The sequence below is a fragment of the Haliaeetus leucocephalus genome, unplaced genomic scaffold (assembly GCF_000737465.1).
Source record: "Haliaeetus leucocephalus isolate CR32 unplaced genomic scaffold, Haliaeetus_leucocephalus-4.0 Scaffold751, whole genome shotgun sequence".
Taxonomy (NCBI): domain Eukaryota; kingdom Metazoa; phylum Chordata; class Aves; order Accipitriformes; family Accipitridae; genus Haliaeetus; species Haliaeetus leucocephalus.
This window is the reverse complement of record NW_010973187.1, coordinates 16,780,462-16,799,849: the sequence shown is the minus strand read 5'-3', so window position 1 is coordinate 16,799,849 and position 19,388 is coordinate 16,780,462. Positions and strand designations below refer to the sequence as shown.

The 19,388-nt window shown below is 41.5% G+C and overlaps 1 long non-coding RNA gene across 1 annotated transcript in view; it reads left to right on the top strand.

Annotated features, from left to right (window-relative positions):
• LOC104840222 overlaps positions 1 to 13,917 on the top strand; it is an 86,301-nt gene extending 72,384 nt beyond the window's left edge. The window contains exons 4-5 of the long non-coding RNA XR_775237.1: positions 12,997 to 13,082; positions 13,710 to 13,917. This is a non-coding gene — a long non-coding RNA (uncharacterized LOC104840222). The remainder of the gene's footprint in view (positions 1 to 12,996; positions 13,083 to 13,709) is intronic.
• Positions 13,918 to 19,388: the final 5,471 nt, after the last annotated feature.

The following is a 19,388-nucleotide window of genomic DNA, read 5'->3' as shown; positions in this document are numbered from 1 at the left end:
TAGAACACAATGATGCAAATTTGAACACTCTCTGCAAATTTGACCTGTATTTATATCTGCGTGTTTGGAAGAAGGCTGTAAAATTATTTCTGTATTGTTTTCAGTAAATCTCCAGTTTATTATTCTGAGAAAATTTGATGCATCTGCAGTGTGCCTGATCTGGCTTTCTGATCTGCAGATGCACAGTCTTGCATATCTAGTCAAATCAGTGTAGCAACTGCTTTTACAAACTACGTGACAATGTACAACCTCCGATCTGAGAACCAGATCAGACTAAAATTGGGACTCAGTCCAAAAAATAAAATACTGCAATCAGTCTGCTTACTGTGTCAGCATTCAGATTCGTTTCTGTTATATACACTGCAGGGAAAGGAAGTGGAAAATACACGCTAGCATCCAGAAACGGATTCCTGAGTCATGGAGGATGGCCTAGATGGGCATTGTTAATAGGAGCTGCTTAAAGGTTCCCATTTTTGCAGACGCTGTATGGGCTAATAGATGTTAAAGGCGATGTTCTGAGCCTTTGTGACACTAAGGAAGTCACTGTGTGACACTACGGATGCCATGTGACTTCCCTGTTTACACTCAGCTCAGCTGTAAACGCATATAAAATAGCAGTGATGGACTGATCTGCTTGTGTCACAACATCCTCCGTCTGTGGTCCTCAGCCTCTAGAGCTGCCCCTTGCTTCCAGCGGTGATTTGCAGAGCTCAGTCCCTCGGAAAACTCTACTTTAAATACCGAGGCGTACAAACTGGGTTGACCTCTTGCTTAAGACCGTATGTTTCCTTCCCTTCCGCCTGCCCCGCTGCTATTCTGGGCTGCTGGCTGGCACCTCTCATCTGTCCGGGCGGGCATCTGCTCCTCGGGCAGGCAGTCGGTGGGCAGGTGGGCTTCCTGCTGCCGCACCCACCGCTTCACCGCTCACCCATCCATTCCTGCACGCTTGCCACTTAACCCTCTCATTCCCTTCTGTCCTAAATGTGCACAATCTCAGGAAAAACGTTCACCTCTCCTGCTGGGAGAGGAGGACCCATGCGCCCACGTAATGCTTCTCAGATCACTGTAGGCAGCACTCAAGTGCGTAGCGTGTACTGCATAGCAGACGGGTCACTTTGGGGTTATAACAGTAAATATTCTAAAAGTAATCACACTGTAGAAGTGATGTAAGCACTCCAGTTTCTGGCTGAAAGCCAGTTGTCAAGGTTTAATCTGCACCCTAAAGCTCTGCTGGTAAATCTGATCTGGCAATTCTGCCTGTGTGTGGGTAGAGGCACCAGTATCAAAATATCTTTCCTGATAAAGAGCAGTGGGACCTTTAATGTCCACAACAAAAGTAAAAACATTTTAAAGGGTTTTTAAAACTATTATTACACTGTAGATGTGCAGCAGAATACATGGGTGGGATTTGGCTCTGGTACAAAGACCAGACAGCATAATACATGTGCACGTACCTGTCTGCAGGTGCCCAAGGATAGGATTCAGTTGCCTGCCCATTGGTGTCTGGTGCCTTTGAGACAGACGCCTTAGGTTATCTGGGACATACCCATCGGGCTGGCAGGTACAACATGAATTTTATGGGAGTTTTATGTGGGCTAGGCATGACACTGTACATCACCTAAAATGACAGGAGGCATAGGCGCTGTGTTTAGGCAACTAAATCTTCGCCCGAGTATCCAAGCTCTTGTTGTAATTGCTGGAGATGCAATTTATCACTGAATTCTAGAGAGCGATTCTGCTCACCCAGCAGCAGACATTTATATTTGGTGGGCTGAAATGCTATCCAAATGCTACTGGATCTCTAGTGATTAGACCACTGGCTTTTTGACACATAAGGTGAAACAAATATGAATAATAAATAGTTTGAAATACAAACCAGTTCACATTCTTACAGTGAACATCTCAGAATTTGTAATAGTAAATTGGGATGCAAAGAAACTTAATATCTTTTTGCAGCTGGAACCCTGTGCAGAAGATCATTAGGCCCAAAGCCAATAACTTTTCATGAGTGTGATTGCAGCTTATTGCTTACACTTCCCATATAAGTTTCAGTGTCATGGGCACATTTGTTTACCCATTAAGCATTTTCTTTATAAATTAGAATTTTTGGTTATGTTTTTCCATGGCTAACTAGTAAGTAGAGAGTTATTCTTTTAGGGAAGTAGGGGACAGTATGTATTTTGAGCCAAAATACTACAGCACCTAAGAAAATTGGGTTTCTGTTCTTAATTACAGGTTTCTTTCTGTCTTTTATAGTATCTTGGTTTTAAAAAAAAAATCAACAAGCTCATTGTGATGCTTTTGATTAGGCTTCAACAGAGATAATAAAAGTGTAGTGTCCTTTTGTGAAAGGAGTTTTTAATTACTGTTAATTGTACTTGCTAGCTTCATTTCTGGAGGGAAACGGAGATGACCTCATCCTGAAAGTTGTCAGTCTTATGCTAGTGTCATTCACCGCCTGGAAAATAGGTTGTTGTTTTGTTTCTTGTTGCTTTTTTTAATGAGGAGCTATCAGCAGGCCTGATGGGCCCTGCAGCTTTGGAAATGCTGTCCAAACTCTGTTTCAGTAGCATGCTTCTTTCTGAAATGTAAAACTGCAGAGCTGAGTTATATCTTCGGAGCAGGGGACGAGCAGAGTCTCAGACCTCTGGTCTGTTTGCTCCAGTAATGTCTCTAACAGCAGCCAGTTCCAAAGACTTTGGTGAGAGGTGGTGGAGTCCTTATAGAGGACAATTATCAAATATTTGAGGGCTTATTCCTACTCTTTCATACTAACTAATCTAATAATCTTGAATGTTTTCATTATCTATTCAAAGGCTTGATTTCTTAAACCTTAGCAGGTCTTGGCTTTGGCATATTCTTGTGAGGTCCACACTTCATCTGTGCTTTGCACTTAAACAAATGGAAAGAGAGTATTCCTTCACCCTTTGGACTGCAAACTGTGCAGGTCAGTGGTGGCTTTATGTATGTTTGTGCAGGTGCCAATGTATTGGGACCAATCGGTATTCAGTTGTGACCATAATCTAAATGCCTGAATATTTATAATCGGTTTAGTTCATTGAACATCTCCGTATGTCAGGAGAAGGATGAATGGGAGTACTTTTTTGTCTCTTTTCACTATTGTGTATTTCTTAAGCTGTTACCTTGTTTAGTCTTACATGAACCTTCTTTAAAATACCGTGAACTTCCAATTCTATTTCAATTCATCCAGTGCCATCTGCCACAGTGTCTGCTATGTATGTCAGCCCTGACGAAAATCCCCATTTCTCATGAGTACCTACACACCCTTTCATAAGGATGATGTGAGAAGCTAAGCTGGCAAGTTGTTCCCACCTTTGTTGCCATTTATATAGCAATGTAAAGAGGCAAATTCTGATAACTTGTGTCCTTAAGAGGTGTTTGAATACCTAACTCAACAGTGAAGTCATTAGCAGTGAGGCTTTTGAACATCCTTGAGGCTCTGGGCTCGGGTCTCCGCTCAACTTTTGCTCAAGCAGTCTCTTGCTGACTTCAATCACTCTGCTTTTTTTCTGTGTCAGATGTATATTTAAAGCTGCTGATTCTTCGTCACCATCAAAACCCTTGACATGGAGATGGACAGAGAGCAGGGTGCCAGCAGTTCCTTCTGCAAGGGAATAAGCATTCAGCTGTTTTGTTTTCTAGCCCTGGCCTGGGGAAATCTCTGAGGTCAATGAGCTTGGTCCCTTTAACGGGTCTTCTCAGCACTTTGCCAAATCCGTTGGGAAGCGTGGTCTGGAGCTCCCAGTTTATCTCATTCCTTTGCTTTCTGCTCCTTATTAAAAGACAGAATGCAAATCTCAGTAGTGTGAGATGTTAGGGCTGTCTGAAATGGTTTTCATTCTGCGGCTCCCAGATGCTGTTTAGGCAAAAGGAGCAGAAGTTTTCTTGAAGTAAGCCACATAGTTCAGTAAAAACACTGAACTCGGGTCACCTTACACTGACTTCATTCAGTCCTTACTTTGCTATCTGTAACATGGGGATTACAAGTGCACCTTAAAGGATTGTTCTGAAAACTATGGTAGTTGTTAGCATTTCTGCAATCTTGCCAAAATATATATTAAATACAAATATTTTCAAACCTGGTCATCTCCCCGGTTTGAGTTTGGTATCTTATTCTGCTTTGTTGGGTTTTTTTCCTTCTGTTTTTAAAAATGTGGGACTCTTCTGCTGTGTACGTTCTCCAAATCTGAGTTACTGTACACGATACTCTGCGTGCTGGCAGTGGATACAAAAAGACCTTTATGGGATTTGTTTCTGAAATGGGGGTACCTTGTTGGGTAGGAAGGATCCGTCTGTATCGGCACTGAGCACAAGCTGCTTCATCCTGAACAGAAACGCAGGAGACAGTCTTGTCTCTCATTCTCACAAACTACTGTAGAAATAGCGGCCTTTCAAAGTATTCCTTGAATTGTCAGACTGTATGTTATATAGTTTGACTCCCAGATTTCCAAATGGGATAAAGAACCTGTTACCTGCCAACACCAAAGGCGATCCAGAAACACAGCTACTTGTCTCTGTTTAGAAGAGGTACAGAGTGATTTCTTAATGCAAGCCACGGCAAACATAATTTGTTTTCCCAAGTTTGGGCTGAATATCTTGTTTCCCTACAGAGGACTATTTTTAAAGCACAGGAGGAACAGTAAGCATGGCTGCTGTGGCAGCAGATGCAAAGCCCTGCCGTGGGAGAGCAGGGTTTGTTCTTGTCTTTCACATCTTTATGGCTTCCCGCACTGTACCACCCTGCTTTTCGTCCGTGGGCACGGAGAGCATTTGGCATGAAGACAAGAGACGTACCGAGGACTGCCAAGGCAGCAGCAAACGTAGCGCAGCTCCTTCTCTTGTGCCAGACGAGCTTTTGATGGCGGTCTTCGGAGGCATACATTTCACGTGGGCACAGCTAGCTCTTGATTTAAAAAATAAAACAACTTGAAACTACCCTGGGGCAAAAATAAATGACTGCAAGAATACCAGAGGATTGAGCAACGTGCTAAGGACATGTTGTTTCCTTTAAGGATTCTGACTATAAATGACGTCACTTAGATAGTTTGGATGTTTGTGAGCACTACAGGGCTTGGAAAGGGAAAGCAAATCGGAAAAACACTGGGAAGCTGAACAATTTGTTTTGTTTTATGACTCCCTGGTAGTTTAATGAGGGAGCTATTACTCATGCACTGTCACTGCACATCTAGAAAATTCCTCTGGGTTTAAAAGCTGGCAGGAAAAAGTAGTTTCCTAAAAACCACTGAATTAATGAGATAAAGCCCATTGCTCAGGAGTCCCTAACAGGAAGGGTCAGAGGCGGAGTTGTGCAGGATTCACGGTGTGTTGGAAATCTTCTCCACAGGGTGTTTGAAAGAGCACATAGTGCTGGCGGGGGTTCAGAGGAGTGATGCAGCAGACATGCTCGGCATCTCTCTTTTAGGATGCAGTACTATGGATTTGGGGAGAAAAAAGACAGGTTTGACTGGGGCATTGTAGCCAGTCCTTCTCCTCCATTCCCTTGCACTGGAAGATATCTGGGACCGGGGTACTGGACCCCTCCTAAAGAGATGAGATTTAAAAAAAGGTTTTCAAACTCATGGGCAGTGGTACAAGGCAATATATTAGTAATATTGACACTTGAAGTGAAGGAGATATACTTAAGGAGAAGAAGAAGTTTTTGTTATGTGAGCATAATTATGCAGCTTTAAGTGATTTTTCACAGTTTCGTAATCCGTATTCCCATGTCTGTCAGACTTCTGATGTCCTGCTTTGTGTGCATTATTTTCTAGGTCTGTATAGTGCAGTTTAGGTATTTACTTCAGTTATTTTAGCTATTTTAGCCTATCTTGTCACATCCGTACAGGATACACATTGTCCTCATTTTAACTGGAAACCTAATACAACTTTTATGGCCCTTGAAAGCAGGATGAGTTCTGTTTCAGTCTGATGATTTAGAAAGTACAGTAAACAAGAGGACAGCTCCAGTCTGGAAATGCAAGTGAATATATTCGTCACCAAATGCCTGATGCAATTACTCCCTCATAGTGTAAGTTACTGTAATTTCTTTCACAAAAAAATGCAGATAAAGCAGGGGCTGTTAGGAGGGAAATCCGTAAGGAGTCTGTAAAGTGTGATGTAATGATCAGTAATAGAATTAAGAAGCCCCTGTAACAGTTCTGCTACAGTTTGTGTTAAATTACAGTACCTCAAATGTAATCATAGTCATTCCTTGTTTTATTTTGGTGCTATACTGTAGTCTGAATCAATTTTCTCTTCTCTCTGTGTTACTATCTTTGTAAGTACTTGCATCATTCTTTTAGTTACTTTTTTTTCTTCATCCACAAACTTTAATCCAGAATATTGCCAGTTTTCCATGCAAATACAGAAGTAGCACAGGAAAGGTTGTATATTTTAAGCTTCAGATCAGAGATGCTTAGCTGTGTCCCCTTGTACATGTATCGTACACTCTCTTCTGAAATACCCAGTACTGAGCTGGTTTTGAATTTTTTTTTAAGCACATAAACTGATGCCCAGTTTATGTCTCCATGCTCGACTTTCGTGCTTGGGTGTGGAACTCACTGCCTGGGCCAGAATTAGGAAATGCTTCCTACATCTGCTGTAAAAAAGTGTTGGATCACAGAGTAGAGCTCAGTTTTCAGCCCAATGGGAATGGGACAGAATGAGACTGAAAAGGCTGGGGGAACGCTTCCAGTATTATGAAGATGGCAGGGGTGTGGATGTGATGTAATTCTCATTATTTCGGAATCAAAACAGCCAGCGTAGAGGGAGACACTTCAGAGGGACCTTGTTCGTGATGCATTAGACCGGGGTTGGGGCATCAGCCATTCTGAAGGTATGTGTACATGGCAGTGAGCACAGGAGAGCTCAGGTTATCTCTGAAAAAGCATGTTCGGGTACCAGGAGCAGCGTGACTGTTGCAGAGAGGTGTTTGGCCTCGTGCGTTGGATCTGTACTGCTGCAGTTCTCCAGGGTGGTGTGAAGCTGAAGACTGAGAAGACATAAAAAGGGGCTCTCCTGCTTTCTGGGTGGGTGCTTCAGTCTCCAAACTCCAGTGAAGGTAGTGAGCACCAGTGTGTTCCTTTGTAGCCTTGTTTTGGAGAGAGCTGTGGTGTCGGCATGGATTTTGGTGGGTTTTGGGCTCTTTAAGGGGACTTACCTAGTGTTCAGGCCACTTTTGCCTAAACAGATTGCAGCAGAGTCTAGGTGAGAAGAAGGTTCCCTCGCTCCAAGCAGGACACCTTCAATCGTGAACAGCAGGTAATACTGGGCTCTAATACGGCATGTGCTGATGCCCAAGCAGCTACTGAGTAGAGAGTTTTATCACTCCGGACTCCAGGCACCTAAATCCTGCCAAAATTTAGGCAGAACAAAGACTAGCCACGTGGCTGACGCCTGCAGGCTCCAAGTCTCGTGGCAAGGGGCACTCGTCAGGCAGCCATCTGCAGAGACAGCAATATCTTGCTGCTTAGTGCTGCGTCACCCTTTGAGCAGGAAAAACTGGGCTTCCCAAAGATGCAGTCATGTGTGTTTTGTGCCGATAGAAGAAAAATTTTTTTGGCTTGTTATTGATAGAAACCTAACTTAATTTTCCTGTTAATGAGGGCTTAATAGTAGTCTATTAATATTATCGTGGCTCAGCTGATTTCACTCCTTGGCTAAGTGTGCATCCTTCGCTGTTTTCTCTCTGTGCCCAAAGGAAGCTGCATCTTCACAGTGGTGCGTGTGGAATTCTGCATGTCCTGCCTGATACCACCATCCCACAGCCTGTTCAGAGCTCTTCTGCTGGCTCCTGCTTTACCCTTGGACTTCGGTGTGCAGGTGTATGTACATACTGTGTTCAAATGACTATCAGCTTTTACTGATATATAGCACATACTTAGTTACGCAGTCTTCACTTTGTTTCATTCTCTTAACCTTCACAGTTGCTGTGGTAGACAATTGTGGGGATAATCTTGAGTAAATTTCCTTGGCCAGTATTAAAACCACAAAGAAATCTAAAGCAGTTCTGTGAAAAAGGAATTTCTTGATGAAACTATTTGCAAGGGACCGAAAGGGGAGTACAAAATGAAAACCCAGTCCAACTGCAGGGAAATGGCTGTAGGGACACTATCACGGGCTGGCAGCTGCCGTGTTCCTGCACGTGTCATCTCAGACCTTTTTTAACCACAAAGCAGTTAATGTAGAATGGTCAGCACTGCTGAGCAGGGAACGGACCTTGCTAGCAGATGCTTACTGCTATTTATGTTGTGCATTATCTCAGTAAGTTTTGCATCTGTCTTTGTTACAATTTTGTTTGCTGCCTTCAAGTTCCCGTTTTCTCATCGTGTCTAATAAATTAAAATTGAATTTGCAAAATATTACAAAGTGACATTAGGATGTGCCTGTTAACAGAGTAGAATAAACTAATTACATGCTGTGAACTAACTGAACTCATTTACTAATTGATGAATTAATTTAATCATGTCTGTTACAAATAAGAGAACTCGAATGCTGACAGAATAAAGAGCTAACTCTCTTCTGCACTAAATCATTAAGGTTCCTTTGGTTTTAGTTTTCCTTAGTCTAGTAACGGCCACATTTTTAGAAGTCGGAAGTTAGACCAGTCATTTGCAATTTGGGATTCTCCTTTGTGATTCTGTCCTACACCACTTCCAGGCCAATGTCTGCCTCTTGAATTCATTGGAAACTTTGAAGTTTCTAGTTGCTTTTTCTTAGCCAAATATTAGCACTAGTTCTTCATCCTTACCTTTTTTCACTCGTCAAACATTCAACACCATCAATCATGTTGTCCAGCTCAAGATTCTATCCTGACTGGATGTCTATAATTCTGGGGGTTTTGTGAGCTTTCTTAATCATATTCTTAATATACACAATGACATTCTCTCTGTGCACATTCGGCATCTTCTGTCTTCCAGATTTCCTCTGGAAGTGTATACTTGACTACTGTCTCTGTGCAGCCAAGTTCCAGATCTGCACCTCTGTGCATCACTTTATTTCTCTTCTGAGATGTTTGCCTGACTTGTGCACATGTGAATTGATAGCAATCAGCTGCAGCTCAGTACAGTTTCAACAGAAAGGAGCTTCTCCCCTGCCAACCCTCTGTAAATGCCACAAAAATACCTTTTTATTTAAGCCTTTATTTTAAAGCTATACCTTCCTATGATGCAAAGAGTAGACAGGCCATCATGCTATTAATCTGCTTTTACATCGGGTTTTATTGTCTCATTATTCCTCATGCTTCCTTTTTTTTTCATGTCTCTTCACTCTACCTTGCCTCAGGCAGTAAACTAGAAATGAAACTCCTTTTATTCTGTTTTATATGAAGCTCCTAGATCAGTGTGTCTTGATCCATGACAGGGACTCTGCCCTGCTACAGCTGCTTTACAGTGTGTCCATTGGAAATCACTGGGAAGGTAAATATCTACATAGCTGCAGAATCTACACAAACTGAGTTTCTCAGGTCCCAAAGAAAATCAGACTAGAAACAGAACTTCAGCCTTCCTTATTTTAATGCTCAAATTACAAGATACTGACCTCGTTTATAGCTTCAAAAGATGGAGCCAGTTATGGGGAGGAGACTAGTAAGATCACAAGTAAGTTGCAGCAAAATGGATATATGTATGTTATGTTTTTCTGGTAGATAGGGACATATTTTTCTAATGCGACTCAAGTTGTTCAATAGCTGTGGTAGATTAAAGCAAAAACTCCTCCGCAAAACAAAACTATTTTCAAAATCCAACAGCTGCTTTTCCCCATCTCTTGCTTGGCTGTGTTTAATATGTGGAGCATTATGTCGTGGTCCTCTAATCAGTTCTATAATTTTCATGGTGTATGCCAGCATCAGTATTTATTACTGAAGCACCATGTCTGTTTTTATCCTGATGATGTATTTTGTCCTGCAACAGTAGTCAAATACATGAACTGAGTAGTAAAAGGGGTTCAGGAGTAAGGATCAGTAAATACTCAAAGCTGTCCGTGGTTGGGCAGACATAATCAATTCCAGCACTGCCAGATGTTTGCCAGTTGATCCAGTTGACGGAGAATCATCCTTGTTCAGCATGCAGTGAAGATCCCTCTCATTTCCTGGCTCTTCCAGTCTGTAGCACAACTTAGAGGCCACTGATCAGTCCCTAAAATCTTCAGGTAAACCTGTCATCCCTCTCTCTTCAAAGCCAGAAGAAACAAGCTCTTCAATTAGGTGACATACCCTGGCCTAACCAAGAAGATGCAGAAATGGAGGGGAATGTTAAACCGCCAGGTGGTTGTGTTTCTTCTGCCGGTCGAGGAGATGGGCAGTTCCTGGAGGGTCTGTACGGCTCATGGCTCTGGGACGCTAACCCTGGCAGCAGCCCTGGGGAGTTGCTGCCGTGGCCTCCCCTGCAGCGGTGGCAAGTATCGACCGGCTGTGTTCCTGTAACACTCTTTCATTCTGTAATAAAATGAGGTGATCCGAAACGGAACCAAACTGGTAAAAAAGTACCGTAAGCATGTGACCTTTTTCTCCTTTTATAAGGGGAAGCTGAAGTGGAAATGCAAACATGCATTTAAATAAACCATTTTATAAATTCCAGGTGCTGGTCCCATGAGAGCACCTTGCATATGCCAAAGGAAGAACGTGTTGTTTGAGGGAAAACCTATTTATAAATATGTGCAAACTGAAAGGTAAATAATTTCTGTTTCCAGTAAATGGATGGAATATGCTCTCTGCATTGGTTACGTTTCCTGCTGTGGAGTATGTAGTGTAAATAAATCTGGCATATATTGTGTTTGTTGCTGTGCAGCACCAGTATGTAGGAAGTAGATATCTTTAAAAATTCGATTTCTGATTCTTTGCTTCTTCAGCATAACAAAGAAGGGTTCAAAGGTGGTTTGGTTTGCTCTGAAAATATTTCTGGCTTGGGTTTTGGTTGTTTTGCAGTGTCATACATGATGGGAGGAGTAAAGAATATTTGTCTTCAGCTGAAAGATCCTCTGCAGTCTGTTTGTCAGGCGTGGGAAATCAGTTGGGATTAAAAACAATCACTCTTGGAGCGGTCTGATTGAATTTCCTATCCCTCTTAATTGCTATCTTTTTTTTTCTGTGTGATGATTTTAATTTCACTTCCTCTTCAGTAATCGTGGAGTCTTTCAAAATAGTCAGAATTGCAGTTTGTATTATACCAGAAAAAAATACAGAAAAATAAACATTTTCATGTGTGTTTATTGCTATTTTTAAAAGATACGTAAAAGCAATTTTTTCCAGGTCACCTTTCATCCTTTGACAAACTAGCATGATCATTTATGTAGCAACGTAAATGAATCCAGTGCTGAAGATAAGCACAGGGGCAAAAAAGTTACAGGCGCCTGGTTTTAAGAGCTCACTTTGTAGAGACATAAGTGGATGCGATACAATGCATGGCATAAGAATATAAACAGTAGGTGTAGTTTTTGAGTGCTTCATGACAGGGGCATTTCTGTTCAGCGCTGGGATTAGAGCTTCTATTGAAACTTATATAACAGCTACGTTGCCAGGGTGGTTTCTAAAAATGATGCTTATCGCTCTTCAGATTCCAAAAGCTTTAAGTCAGAAGAAATATTTTAAGCTGAAGAAATCTTCCCCTCACCCTGCCCCCCCCCCCCCCCACCCACCAGTTTTCTCCCAGATCCCAATGAGATACTTCTGCATATGCAAGACAGCAGTGGGAATGAAAAAAATCTTTTTCTAATGTAAAGACATGCACAAGCAACAGTGAGTCTTGTGGGTGGCTGCTTTGTTAACATACCTTTGTTAACATACCTTAGAAAACAACGGGGAATTACATTGTTCATTATGGTTGTCCTGTACGATTTCTGAAGTATAACATCTGCCGCTTTTATCCAGCAAATCATGATCCCCTTGGGGAAAAAACCCAACCCTATATTCCTGCCTTTGTTGCCCCAAAGATTGCTGTTTGACAGAAGAGCAGTCAGCTGCTATGGTGATGGGCACAGGGTGGGAATATGGACAGAAATAGAGAGAGGAGAGGCTGAAGGCAGACTAGTCCTGCTTCCTTATGGTTTCAGAAGCCCTTTCTGAATTTGGTAATGACTGATTTCAAGGAGTTTTCAGGTTATTTTGCTGGTTTCTGCCTCAAATTCTTACAAATAATGCAAGGTAATAATCAGGCAAAAAGGAGAGTGAGGTACTCAGATTGATAATGTTTGTACAGGACTGCATGTAATTCCCTGCAGTGCAGCTTGTGCCCATTGTGCTTGGATTTGGACGCACAGAAATCTCCCTCCTCCCATACGAACTAAGTCAGTTTTTGGTAATGCATAATTCACGTACTGAAGCCTTTGTCACAAAACATCTTACTGTTTTTCCTGTGCTTGATAAGCCTGCTTTTGTATTTTCAGGATTTCTGTTTCCTAATAATCCCCAAAAGCAGCCTGAAGAGGTTTCAAAACAGTTTAGAATAAATCTGAGACAACTTGTACGTCAAAGATACTGCTCTATGCAGTAGGTGATTCTCTGGCACCTGCTATTTACAGATCCTTCCTCCACAAAGAATTATTTCCCCATGGCATGGGGGCCCGCCACTGCCATGGAGTTAGTGTGTAGGTGGACTGCACCTTTAGATAGTCTACCGGGAGGTCTGTAGACCAATTTGGATATATATTACAAGGATTGTCTACATGAATACTTCTGCATGAAACAGAGACAGCAGTTTCATTCGATGACTTTTGAAGCTCTAATGGAAAATTACTCCTTCCATAGGGAACACGATACCTGTATTCTATGATGGGGTTAGTGGTAAACCTTGATTACCTGTTTGGACTATAAATGCACTCACATAAGTTCAGATGGTGAGGAGCCGTAACTTGGCTGAAAGCCTGTATAAGAGGCTGGAGGAAGAGAAGAATGATTTTGAAGCAGCATTTTGATTTATCTTTTTGAAGAACAACACGAAGAGGGGACTAATTCAAACAGCTTCTGGTATTTTTTTCTTCCAGATTCTGAGGACAAACCCTGTCAATAATGAATTGTTCCAGAAATATATTGGAGAAAATTGTACATGGTGGAGGCTGCTTTTTCTGAGGTATAGCACATCTGTGTCCCTCCTTGGTATCAGCTGGTATTGTAAATACCTTGTAGCCATCAGACCTTTCCTGTTTGTTAGAAGCTTTGAGAAGCTTCTGAAATTAAAAAGATAAATGTATTGTGCATACTTAACAGATAAATTGGATGTTTCACTAGTAGGAAATATTGGTCTTTATTTAAGGGCTGTTTGCTTGTTCCAGAGGAATGTTCCCCAGATCGCTTGGTAGCTCTTTTCAGTACAGCTAAACAAAGCACAGGAAGGAAAGTGAGATATGTGAAGTACTGTCATCAGTGTAGGAAATTTTGACAGTAATGGTTTGTCATGTCATTAATTTCCTCCCAAATGACCCAAGTGCTTTTTCTTCTTACCTGTTTATGTCAAGCCACCGCAGACTGTCTGATCATATTAAATTCCAGCTGTGGAGGCTTTGATTGTTTTGTGCACATTGCTGATTTTAAGATAACGAAATTGTTCAGCAAGAAAAATTGAAATGGAAAAATTCAGGCAGCAGGCCTACGGGAAAAGTTGGACCTTTTATAAAAACCTAGTAAAACTTGAGTAAGAATCTCAAAGTTTGGTGTATTGATTTTCTTATGAAAGTTCAAGAACTGTGTTTCATTGCAGGCTGAAACTCATCTCAACTCCTCATGACCAGCTGAGCAAGGGAGATGTGATTTGATGCTATCCAAGGTGTAATTCCACAGTTCATGTCTTTTGCTAGTGCCAGTTTAATAAGTTTCTGCCTACTCCCAGCCATTCATTTCCAGCTCAGCAGCAATGCAGTGCCATCTCTTTCCTGACCGTGTGGGAAAGCAGATGACTGAAAATATCTGTCAAGAAAAGAAACACTTTTTTTTCTTTGAATTAGAATCATTTGAGTGACTTGTCTACAGCATGGCCTGTGGGCAGTTGTATGGGTACAACTGAAGGTGACATGAACTGCAGCATCAGAGGCAGCAGGGAGTGCTGGAGGGTGTCCCAATGTTAAGTGATCTTGCTGTCAACAAAAATCTGCTCTGGGACCATATCCTGGATGAAGGGGTTTCACTAGCCACAGTATTCTTTATTGAACTGCTGTTTTTCATTTTATTTTATTTCATTAAGAAAGATTAACATCTTCTTGCTTGGGTGGGTTTTTTTCTTAAGGAGATAAACCATCTCTGTGAGAAGTCAGTCAGCTTTGTGGACAGCCATGAATGTCAATAAAGTCTTGGCAAACACAGTAGGTATTTATTCAGCCTTGCAAATTAAAAACATTTTTCCTGCATGTTTAGTGAAGGGAACAAAAAAAAAGACAAATTACATAGCAGATGAGCTCTCTTGATAGTTGGAATTCATTAAGCTGGTGGTGAAAACGCTGGGGGATTGATGGTGCAGAAAAATAAAAGATGAAGCAGCTTTTCCCCCAAGAGCTGTGGTTTTAAGTTCAAGTTGGAAATGACCAAAAAAGAAATCCCTTAAAGACATATGTAACTGACTTCACAGTCTCAATTTCTATCTTGGTAGGCAGTTCTTCCTCAGTGCAGTTAGTATTAATTGGTTTTTCAGCTGACAGACAATTTCTCAATGGTTCCTTGATCTTCATCATGCCATAGGGTGTCTGCAGCAGCTCATAAATGAGATACATGGCCAAGCGTTAAGTAGGAAGTTCGCACAATCGCTTCCTATGCTATAGCTGTTCTGTGACAGAGGCTTTCTGCAGAGTTGTCAATCTGTCATCTTCCCTTGGCTCCACATTTTATTAAAAAAAAGGAATTTAAAAAGTTACAATAAGTTGAGCAGTTTGTCAGACATAACGTACTCGCAGGCTATTGTCTGCAAATTACAGGCTGACTCGGTCTTTCAGCCTGTCATAGATGGATCGTAAATCTGTCATAAGTGGAGCTCTAACAAAATCCATTTACAGAGCTCCTGTTACAGCAGAGCATGGAAAGGAAGCAATAAGACTTAGTTTTTACGAATTTCCTGTACAGGATCATTAGTCCAGTTGGACGTCTTTCCAGGTCACTCCCAGTAGATGTTCTCTCTGATTATCCCTGGATTCATGTGATAAAGTGCCCACAGTTGTCATTCACAGTCAAAGATGGGATTGCAGTTCACATGCTATTCCAAATGCTTCACCGCAGGAGTTCATCAGTGGAATAGAGAGGGTTACCTGGTGGGTGTTTCAATGCAGCTAAACCACCTGTAAGGCTAAACCACTAGAATTATTCAACAGCAAAACAAAGCCATCATAAACACTAATCCTGCAGTGATTTAATTGCAGACAAAACTTTACTCATGTAAGTAATCCCATCGATGTCAAATAAAAACACATGAATTATGAAGTATTTAAGATCAGGGCTTAAGTCACTGACATGTCATTCCCATAATTTTCTCTGGAATATTACAGAACAGTGTTAGTTTGTCACCACAGAAACAAAAATGTAAACAGAAACTCTTCCATCTAAAATTTTTATCTAAGTCTGTGAATTCTGGGTTTGCTCTTCTTATTTCCCAAGCTCTTGCTTTTCTGCTAAGTAGATGTAAAGACATTATCTTCTCTGTTATTCTTACTCCTTTCCAGTTAAATGAGAGAATTGCTCTCAGCTTTTCTCATTGTTAAATCTAGGGAGGACAGAACAGTTCAAGATCTGAAAATGTTTTAAAACTTACAGGACCTAATGGGCAGGAGGCATCTTGGAGAAGTACAATAGCTCTCTATCTGCAGTTCATTTGTTTTTCCAATTTAGAAATGACAGTTTACAGCCCTAATGCGAGAGTGTTTCTCATTATCCGTCTTCTAGAAACATGCAGAGTTATTACAAGTTTTGAAAGATGCTTCCTTCGAAAGTACAATTGATATTAAATGGAAGAATTTGCTCTCTGGATAGATGGAGATGCGGTGGTCTACATCCATTCTAAGGCTAGTGATACAGAGCCATGCAACTGGACCTCAGCTTCAGATCCCACGTACATCAGGAATGCAACTGTACAGAAAAAGATGCTATAGCACGATTTAACCTCGCCTTGTCCAGGGAAGATAATGGTTGTGAAGTGTCGTTGCTATCATTGTTTCACAGATGGATTGCATGGACTTTCTCATGAAGATTTTCTTGGAGAGGAGTGTGTTAGCTACACTGTTGACAGATACCCTTGTGGGAACTGTCCACGCTAATTTGAAATTTCTCTCCCCTATCTTCAGCCATCTAGAAGTTAGGTTTCTAGTCTAAGCTAGTTGGTTTTTTTGTCATTGTGGTAAATGAAGGGAGAGATGCACCTCTGGAGGTGATGAAACCTTAGAAACAGAAGTAATTAGTTTTTTTACATGGGTTCCTGTCCTCTGAAGAGGAGGAGTTTGAGAATATTTGGCTGTCTTCAGGAGACCACAGATGGGTTCATCTTGGGTGATGGTTGTAATCAACTAAAATCAGCTTTCACAGGACTTCCAGAGGCACGTACAGTGCACACCAGCTGTGTTAAACTGCAGGAGGGAAAAAGTAAGATGCTTCACTCTTCTTGAATACACTACAGCAAGGCAAAGTTTGAGGCTTTTGTGTGGCTTTAAGCAGTTCAGTCCTGCCCATGCTTTAAAGCTGCTTTATTTTACCCATGCTAAAGCATTAGCATTTCTTGTGCCCACATGGAAGATTTGCAGACAGCTGTGTGCTTGGGGCAGAGCCTGGGGAGATGGGCATGAGCGCTGCTCAGTCCTGCTGCTCCTGGCCAAACTGCTTCCTGACTGCTCTGCTCCACACAGACACTTTCTGGACAGAAAAGCTGCATAATAAATCCAACGCTGATGTGGCCTGGCATAGTTATAGCTCTTCCAGTAACTGAAGCAACTGCCCGCTTTCAGAGGCCCAGCCTACTCCGTTGGGTTGTTTCCCTTAAAACAATGTTATTTTACACCCACATGGGGCACACTGTCTCATTGTGCCTCCCCTCTGCCCTGCCATGGAAAGAGACTGTGCCTGTTGTGCCAGTGCTGCTGCTTTGGGTAATTTGTTCCTTGCTGAGAGGCTGTGATGTACCTTTTGAGTACTTCCCAGAACATGTCACCATGAGCATGGCTGAGCCTTGTAGTCTGTGCAAATGCTCAAATTTGCGTGACGTTGTTCTGCAGATGTAATTCGGATATGTTTGTTCTGCCAGCTGAGATGAGAAGTTGCCGACAGGTTATAAAAAAATACAGCCATTTGAAGGGAGTAAATTGTCTAGAACACACTTCAGTAGCAGACTTCCAGGAAAAAACGCTGTGTCAGACTTCTTAGAAGTAGTGCTGGCACCACATGGCAAGTGCTAGATCTGAATAGTCCATAATTAATGTAATCCTTAACATTAGGTTTGAGCACACACTCTTTCTCTAATGTTGCAAATACCACCTCAGCAAGAGGTAGCAGACAGGTGAGCTGGTTTTCAGACTATCTGCGTGACCTTTTGAATGAATATTCAATACTTAGGTGTTAATATGTAGCTTCTGTCACATGCTGGTGCTGCTGCTGCTGCTGTTAAAAAATAAGATATGTTAACATCTTGCAGGAGACCTTTCACATGTTGCTTTGCTGTCTCTAGAGGGAGTTTGCAGCAGTGATTCCCTTACTGATGATCTGTTTGGTGGTAGTCAGGCTGTGGGCAGACCTCAGCAGACACAATCTGGTAATAGACGACAGTAACAAAAATTTCCTGGTTAAACCCTTGTACATCTTGTCCAAGCCTGACTAACAAAATTCTTCAGAGTGACACTGCTGTAAGCAATTCCCTTTCAGTTGGTAGCACTATAATAGAAAACAGAAATGAACATTTGGTGACAGAAACCAAAATCAAGGGTAAGACTAAGGAAAAGGCATCAACTATTTAATAGGAAAAATAAAGATAAAAACCCAACATGGACAGGTATTCTTCTGTGGCATTTCCAATTTATTGTTACAGGAATATCATCACAGCTCGAAACAAGCTCCCTCAGGAAGCTGGTTTCATATGGTGGTTTAGATTTAACTATTCATTGTCTAGCACCATTTGAAATCAGTGTTCTTGGAGGAAGAATCCCTGCCTTCATCAGTGAAACAGATCTTCGGAAACCTCGCTGGAAAAGAAGAGAAGGCCAAGATCTTCCTTGCGTGCTTCTGCTGTTAGAATTGGCTCCACCACCAAATGAAGTCCCTCGGTAGGCTGAGACTGCAGAGTCTATGGCCCAGATGACCCTTGGGAGAGCAATGCAATGTGTGATTTCAAAGGCAGAAACTCTGCTGTAATACTGCTGGGCAACAGAATGTGTATAGTATTTGTAGGTGGTGAACCAGAACTTGGAAGCAGAGAAGGGCTTATGAAACATAACAGTGCAAAGAAGCGTAATACAGAATTGCAACACAATATTGAAGACGTTAATGTTAATGCACCAACTAGTAAATCTAGTACAAACAGCTAATTTGTACAACATGGTGAGGAATAAGGAAAGGAACTTCATTTGCTCCACTTTCTTCTCAACTTGAGGCTGGTTTCAGCCTTACATTTTTGTTAGTTCTTTGCTGCCCTTGTAAATACCTTGTACATGTCTCATGCAAGACACACAATAGACTTTAAAGCAGATAATTTTAAATTTAAGCACTGGGAATTCTAGATGCTGTTTGCATCCCTGCTGTGTGTTTGCTTTTTCATTGTGGTATGTTTGGCAGATCTGAATATGCTTATTTATTTTGTGTGACTTAACTTTCAAGTGCTCAAGTTGCAAGTGGATATCCTGATACGCTAGGTGTAGTTAATTGAAATGGCCAGCATCAGCGTCTGTGAGAATTGGACCATGCATGGTAGGTCACATTGGCCAAGGCTACTGAAATTTGGAGAACTTTGAAGTGTTTCAAGATTGGCTTTACCATATTAAAAGATGTGTGTAGCTAATGGTTGATTAGACAGTTTTCTCTTTCTAAATCATTGTCTTCTCACAGGCATTTTAATAATATTTATAACATTTTTTTAGTGAACAGTGCCACAGAGGTAATTAATTAACACTTACCAAGTATTTGGGGATCCTCCAATGTAAAATACTGTCCAGCACTTAACTCTTCGTCCTTGCAGATCTCAGTAACCCCTTTAGAGGATGACTGATTTCTTTTGGTGTTCAGAGTCAATAATATTTTCTAGCACCATTTGAAATCGGTTATAGTGATTGGGGAATTGCTCCTTGTGAATTTTATACAAGAGGCTCCAAAGAGAATCTTTAATGGTTTTATCTAGGACTGAAAACAGGAAAGTGTGTTATTTTAGTGAACAGAGTTGCTGAATGCAGAAATACTATACACTTAAACTCTAGTGTTGTTAGGTGCT